Raw genomic sequence first — 8220 nt, 5'->3', positions numbered from 1 at the left:
GAAAACTGTTTTTGATATAACTTTACAGAAAAATACATATGCTGAGATGGTTAAATATATTTGCAAAACTGTTTCTGACAAAACTTTGCAATTGATTTTTATTTTACTAATTGATTTTGTTTAATAATTTCAGGTTATACCTGCATCAGAGTACATCTATGCAGTCCACGACAAGGAGAAATATTTTATTGTTTGTCTAAAGGAAAAAAAATATTCTTGCAATGCATTTCAGTTGGATGAGATACCGTGTGTTCATGCTTGTGCAGTTCTTGATAGCAAGAATTTTAAGAAGGGACCATATTGCTCTGATCTTTACAAGCCAAAAACAGCCTAGCGAACATATGACCTTCCAGTTTATCCTCTACCACATAATGATGACCAGATAATTCCTAAGAAAATTTTGGATGAGGTAGTTCTGCCACCAAAATACAAGCGACCCCCTGAAAGATCTCCAAAGAAGGATCGTGGAAAGTCCGAACGAGATATATTTGAAAAGAAGAATAAAAATTATTGTAGTTCGTGCGGATATAAAGGACACAATAAGTGTTCATGTAGGAAATACAACAAATGATAAGTTGGTTGATGTATTTAGTTAATAAATAATTGCAGAACTTTTTCCTTATTGAAAATATATATGATTTTTAATTTGAAAAAAATATTGGATGTTATTGAAGTTGTTATTATTAATATGTTGGAAACTTTTTATTTTTTTAAATTGAGTTCAATAAGAAAATATTGTAAAATTATTCCATATAACATCTTTGATTTATACATTTTTTATAGCTACACATAATTAAATGTTATTCTAAAAAACACATTTAAGAATCTTTGAAGTAGCTATGACCATATAAATAAAATTAATATATACAATTAATGTTAAGGGACCATATATAAGGATAAATACATATGAATTATTAATATATAAAAATATATTATGCGTAAATACACATATATACAACCAGAACCCAATGATGTTTGGACTTTATGTTGATAGGAATGAATATAGGACAAACACATCGATAGGACCTCAAACTTGTCCCGAAAATTTACTTAGACCCCTAAACTAAGGCATGTACCTATTAGGCCCCTAAACCCCCGAATTTTGTTTCAATTAGACAGTTTTTGCCCAATCAGCTAAAATCTCAAGTGTGTAATACACACGCGATGATGTGGCAAAAAAGGCTAATTAAAAATTGACAGGCATTGTGGGTTCAATAATTTTTAAAAATTAATTGTAATTTTTTAAATAAATAAAAATAAAAAATATTCCTTCAACTCCCCCCTCCAACTCACCAGTCCCCTTCAACCCCCCTCCCTACGCCACCCCTTCCATTCTCTTCTCCATTATTTACAATGATGAACTTTAAAAAAAAAACACATACACACACACACTGGTTCACCCGATCCCCCCATCTTTCCATTCTTCTTCTACATTGTTCTGCAAAAAGGAAGCAGAACTTTAAAAAAAAATCTTATAAGAGGTAATGCATCTACTCAGCAGGAATGAAGGAAGGAGGACAAGTACATTTGAGAACATCAACTTTACTACAACATGAAAAATAGCAAATAGGAATTTGATGTCAATCAACCACCTCAATCCCTTTTAATATAAATGCACAATTAATTTTAACAGAACTTGTGTGGTTTGGATATACTCATTACTGTGTCATCCTCATGATCCATAAGAATCTAAGATCCATCTTCTTGTTGAACCATTCCTTTATTCTTCTCGATCCACCATGACACTGGTACACCATATTCATCCTTCAAAACATCAGCTACTTTATTCACAAGAGCAATATTATCTCCAGTATTTCGAACAATCTTGAAATTTTGAAGTTAATTTTCCGGCGAGTCTTGCCAAAAAATGCATTCAAAAATGGCTAAAGAAGATGATGACTGAGGTCGTGGTTTGCAAAAAAAGACGATGATGATGGAGGGTTGTGAAAAAAATTATGAATGGGGGGCGGGGGTTGTGAAGAAGGCAATGAAGAGGGAGGGGGCAGTGAAGAAGACGATGAAAGGGGGTGGGGTGCTTTTTTATTTTTTATTAAGAAATTATAATAATTAAAAATAATATTAATAAAATAATTTAAATATAAATTTTTTAATTAAAATAAAATAAAAATATTATTTAATCCACTGTTTACGCGTCCAAGGAGAGTGTATCACACTCTCTTTGTCAAATCAACATTTTGTGCCTGATAGGTACCAATTTTAGCACTTGAGGGGCCTGATAGGTACATGTCTTAGTTGAGGAGTCTACGTGAATTTTCAGGATAAATTTGAGGTCCTATCGATGGGTTTGGCCATTAATATATGATCAACTGTATGCCATGGCACGGCAGCGAAATCCACTTATGTACTCATTCAAATGATATTCCTTTCCAACAGCATTAAGTACTGGATCATCAATTGAATACACAGCTAACACATGTCTTACAATGTTCATAAAATTGCAGTCAACTGTGCTATAATTATATGAGCTATTGGGTTCGTACTTGAATTTCTTTCTCAAATAGTAAAGGAAAACATTAATTTGCTACTTCAAAAAAACAAGATTTGTAAAAGCATCTAACCAAAATTAGACTTTGAATCTGTAAGACTATATATGTATATACTCATATACATATGTATCTGAACATATAATCTACTGCATATGTATATAAGAAAATACATATAGTAGATAAATCGCTATAAGTAATTATAATTTAAATATGTAACTACCTCATCTGACCATGACTGTCTAGGAGTACCTATAACGTAGAATCAATTCTTGTCTTTAACTGATAAAATGTCAAAATTCATAACTGATATCCTGGACTTGTTTTTTAGATAATGTTCCTCTTTGTTGCTTCTGTTAATTGATTAAACATAATACTTAATTAAAAAAAACATAACATGTAAATAAATAATATAATTAAGTTGTAAAGTAAATACTTCTTCACATGATATTTGAGAAGGTCCACTGAAAGCCACGTCAAGAACTTATTGGTGACCTTAGTGTCTTCAATATCATAAATTGGATGAGATACAAATGGATGCTTCAGGTTGAATTTTTTTGTCTGCACTTCCGTGCTCCCTTTATATTTACAATAAAATGAAAAAAAATTAATATATAAAATAAAGAAATTGATAAATACAACAAAAAAAAGGCAAAAGCACAAATCTTCTGCTGAACCAAATTTCGTAGTGAATGGTGACTCCTTGAATTTAGATGGTCTCTTAATTCTTGAAACATTCACAAGAGTTTGTTCTTCATTTGCAGATGGATGTACAATTATGCTTCTTTCCATATTCACATATTCGTTAAGACTGGGTAGCAACTCATCAGGAATTGTTACTTGAAAATCACGTAAATCTGGTTGAGCCTTCCCTTCTCTAGATATTGCTTCATAAGTGTGCATTTTTGAATTAATTTGTTCATCCAATTTCGATTTCTCGCAATCAGCCATAGATGTATTTTCAATTATTTCTGCAGCAGCTTCTGTGTTTTGTTTAAAAGATACAAAGATCTTGTAAAGTTCATACGATAACAAAGAAAATAAACTCAAATTATGCAGGAATGAAGCATGCCTTTGGATCATCTTGAACTCCTAAATTTTGTTGTGGGAAATCGAGATTGATACTTTTAAGCACCTCATCTGAAAAAGTGAATTGTGAATCTGATAATTGTGCTTCACCAACGCTTTCATCAACAAATTTTTTGTTCTGTTCAACATGTTGAAACATATTAAATAACATAAATTTTTGTGGGAAATTAAAATACAATAAAAATTTATTCATCATACCGGTGAATCACAGACAGCCCTTGCTTTATGCACACAAGTATCAATTTTTTTTTAATATAACAAACAATAAAACATTGAAAAATTTAATATTCAGCTCTATTAATATACATCATAAAAATAAAATTCAACAAATTACGAAAACATCATCATTATCCGCATTATACAACTCTGTGAAACTGGTACTTTGTTTTCTTGTAATGTCTTCGGTAACATGTTCCTAGACATAAACAATCATCACATGTATAATTCATATATGTAAATATAAATTTCAATAGCATTAAAAAATAATATGCATATAAATGAAAACACTTTACTTACCAATGACCTTCAGGATTCTTATCAAGATGATGATGTAAAATTGGGGTGGCTTCATGGGGTGAAGTATCCTTATCAGCTTCATCCAATTATGGCTTAACAAATTCATTATCTTTATCCCGTTTATTTGGGTTAAGAATATTAAATACGTATAAAAATTAAAATTAAAATAACATTTGCTTAGTTTAGTACTACATATGTATATTTGAGTGCATATTAAAACAATAAATATGTTTGGTGCTGCATATGTATTTATTCAACTACATAATAAATTTGTTTTAATTTTATTTAACAGATCAAATATATTTAACACATCAAATGAACACAATTTTACTTACCAATATGCCTTTAGGATTGTTATAAAAACCATCCACAATCGTTGGAGTAGATTGATGTGGTGATGTATTCTTATCACCTTCCTCCATTTGAGCCTTGTCACAATCTTTGTCTTTTTCTTGTTTCTTCGCGTTGAAAAAATATAAATACATAACATTAAAAAATATAAAACCAACAAGTAGAAAATACTCTACATATCTAAATGTTATTATATAGACAGACATATGATAAATATATAAATACATATATATTTATTCAAACATAAATACATAATAAATATGTATTTATACAAACAGAAATACATACTAAATATGTATTTATTCATACATAAATACATATGTTGTATTTGTATATGATATATTAAATGTATTTAAAAATTATTCTTTATAGAAGTATAAATTTTGTACCATAAGCTCATTTATTGCATTCATTATCTGATCAAACCTTGTTGATACTAACTTTTGAATGTCATTAAACTCTTGGCGAACCTGATTTCAAAGAATTACAATTAGATATGAAAGAAACAAATATACCAAAGTTATAAGCATAAATTACTTCATCACAAAACTTTTCAAACACTTTCTTAGAAACAAAAGTATCTTCGTCTTAACTATTGAAAAAAGACATATCAGGCGATTGAACAAGAATGTCTTTCCTATTTGAAGGTACTGTTTCTTTTGATTGAATCGCCTTGAAAATTAATGTCTTTACAAAAGACATCTTCGCAGCATGACTTGGGGGAGTCCTTTTCGATGTGTGTTGATCTACACCTTTTGATTGTTTCTTCAACTTTTTCTTGGCAGGTGAATTTGTAGAATCACCCTGATATTTATTTTTGCAGATTGAAAGCTTGTGTTGAATTGGAGAATCCTGAAAATCATCATCAAAATCAACATAATCTTCTTTATTACTTCCACCTCTAGGTACAACCTTCTTAGGTATCTGAAAGGTTGAAATCTCCTTTCGTGTTGGCTCAATGTTCTTAAAAATAACCTAGAAAAGACATTATAGTCAGTTAACCTTGATAATAATGCAAATCAGTGACCAATTGTATTTTGTAAATTAACATATAAGAAAATAGTAAATGTATTTACAACATAATCAAACAACACATAAACAGAAGATTTCAGGAAACTAACCTTGTCATTTGCATCATTACACAAACTTTTCATAAGTGATTCATATCGTGGGAGAATAGCATTTGTCTTCCAATGTAAAAGACGTGAAATTTGAGAGTCCACCTTGGAAGCAACAGTACGAAGGACATCAGAACAACACTCATACAATCAAATCTGAATGGCGAGTGACATTCCATGGAGCATATAAAACTTTTCTGTTGGTTTCAACTGTTTATTCAAGCTTTTAGCTAATTCTTCATATGCAACTGATCCCCAAGAATAGTCCCTATAACGATCACTCTCCACAAGATCAAAATAAAGGCATGGAATAATGACAGTATCAACAGACGACAACAAAAATGCATGAATAAAATACAAATTAGCAAACTTCAATGCATATTCGTCATTCTCATCCCCCCATATTTTACCAGTAACGACGGCAAATAATTCCCTTTTTCGAATATATGTGGCACCATCAAAATACTGATTAATAATTTTATTTGGAAAGTCTTCATCAAACACAAAATCATCCTTGTTTGAATGAAAATTCAAATCAGTAACGACGGCGAATTCTCTAAGACTAAAATGAAGAGTTGTGCCCTTTGCACGAAGGACTATGTCACTTGTTGAACTTTCCTTAGTCTCAAGTGACATAATGCATATCCCTAATTGCACTTGCGCCAGACAATTCTTTTCTTTATGAAAAAACCAAATATACTATCATTATAAAACATCTTGAACTGATTCTTCATTAATATTGACTTAATACGGTCTTCAATGTCGTTGACCGTATGACAACCGATATGTGGTGCAAATTTGGGCAATACTCTTGCCATGAATATTTGATCGCGCAACACCTATAAAACACAAAAATACAATTATATGTCTAAAAAGTCCACATATGTATTTACAGAAATACATCTTCAAAGTTGGATTACAACATAAAAACAAAGAAGTAGCATATGTATTATATGAATACATCACTAGAACAAAGTAAAGATAACTAACATCAAAATACATACATTGTGATCATATCAAAAAAATACAAAAAGTAGTGATGATAAAATACATTTTTTACCAATAACAAAAAACAAAATACATATATACCCAGTAATAAATACATTTGATGTGATCCCTAAACTATAAAATACATATATTCTATATATACATATATGGTCAAAAATACAAATTAACAACAAATGAAAAATAGATATACAAATACAAATTATATTATTAATATATATATAAATACAAAACTTATCATTATCAAATACAATATTTTACAGAAGTCTTAAATATAAAAATACATATTTTAATTATCTTATACATAATAAATACAAATCTAAAACTTATAAGTAACAACCCCTGAAAGTTTTTCAATTACATATCTATAACATAACTAATATATATCTTCACTTAACAAAGTACAAATTTCATATCTTGACAGAAAGTCAAAATAAGTACACAACTTATCAAGTGTATATAAAAAATACATATATTAACAAATTGTCCTATACTACAAAATTTTACAATTGCAACAATGCCTCCTCAACTTTCTCTTCTTCAGATGAAGATTCATAATCAGATAAAATCGGACTTCCATTTTTTTCGATTGAGATTTTTCATCTGGCTTTCTCTTTTTCATCAATTTTTAATCTTTTGTTGAGTTGGGGGATAAAGATTCCCTCACTGCTTTCCATTTTATTATTTCAACAGACTTTTGAGGATCATATCGCTGCTTCGATCTCAACTCTTGTAAGATAACACCTTCCTTTGACTGAATATTAGAAGAAAAAAAGTTAATATTTTCATCTTGAGTTAAACCAAGATTAAAAGATGGTATTTCATCAAAATTTATAGATTGTATATCTAATTAAACTAGAACAATTTGCATGTTTCGCCATTATAACGGAAAACAAAAAAACTTCAACACACAAAAATTAAACCCAAAAATTCTAAACTCCAATTTCAAAACGCAGAAAAAATGGAAAAATAATGATGAAAAAAGAAAAAAAAGATTATATGAAAAATATAACATGCATTAACTGTAAAAATCAACTTACCTTAATAAGTGGAAAGAAGGATTATCAATATTTAGAGAGAAAATCATGGATTTTGAAAAAAAAAAAATAGCAGAAGATTGATATTGGAGGGAAGTGAAAATATTTAGAGTGGTGTGAAAGTAGGGTTAAATGAGATAAAGTGGCTTGAAAATAGTAAAGTAAAAATATTTGGGTGGAATACATGCGCCAGTTAAAAAAAAGGTAAAATATTGCTACTTTTGCTAGTAGTTTTAAATTTGAAAAACTACTGCTGCTACTTGTAATTAATGTCTTAAGGTTGTTAGTCTATGTAATTTTTCCTTTATATATATACTAGATATTGGAGTCTGCCAGCACGGGCCCATTATGTTACTTTTATAATGCTATATGCTATTTTCGTAGGGAAAAATTACATAAACTAGCAAATTTAAGACAATAATTACAAGTAATAACAATAGTTTTTCAAAATTACAACTATTATCAAAAATAGCAATATTTTACATTTTTAATTAACTGACACGTGACTTGCACTCTCTTTTTTTCACTTTATGCTTTTCACGCCTCTTTACTTTTTGTTTACCTATTTTCACGCCACAAACAAATATTCAATTCCCTCCC

Source organism: Capsicum annuum, chromosome 10 (assembly GCF_002878395.1).
Source record: "Capsicum annuum cultivar UCD-10X-F1 chromosome 10, UCD10Xv1.1, whole genome shotgun sequence".
NCBI classification, from domain to species: Eukaryota; Viridiplantae; Streptophyta; class Magnoliopsida; order Solanales; family Solanaceae; genus Capsicum; species Capsicum annuum.
The sequence above is the reverse complement of the archived record's forward strand: the minus strand, read 5'-3'. Positions refer to the sequence as shown.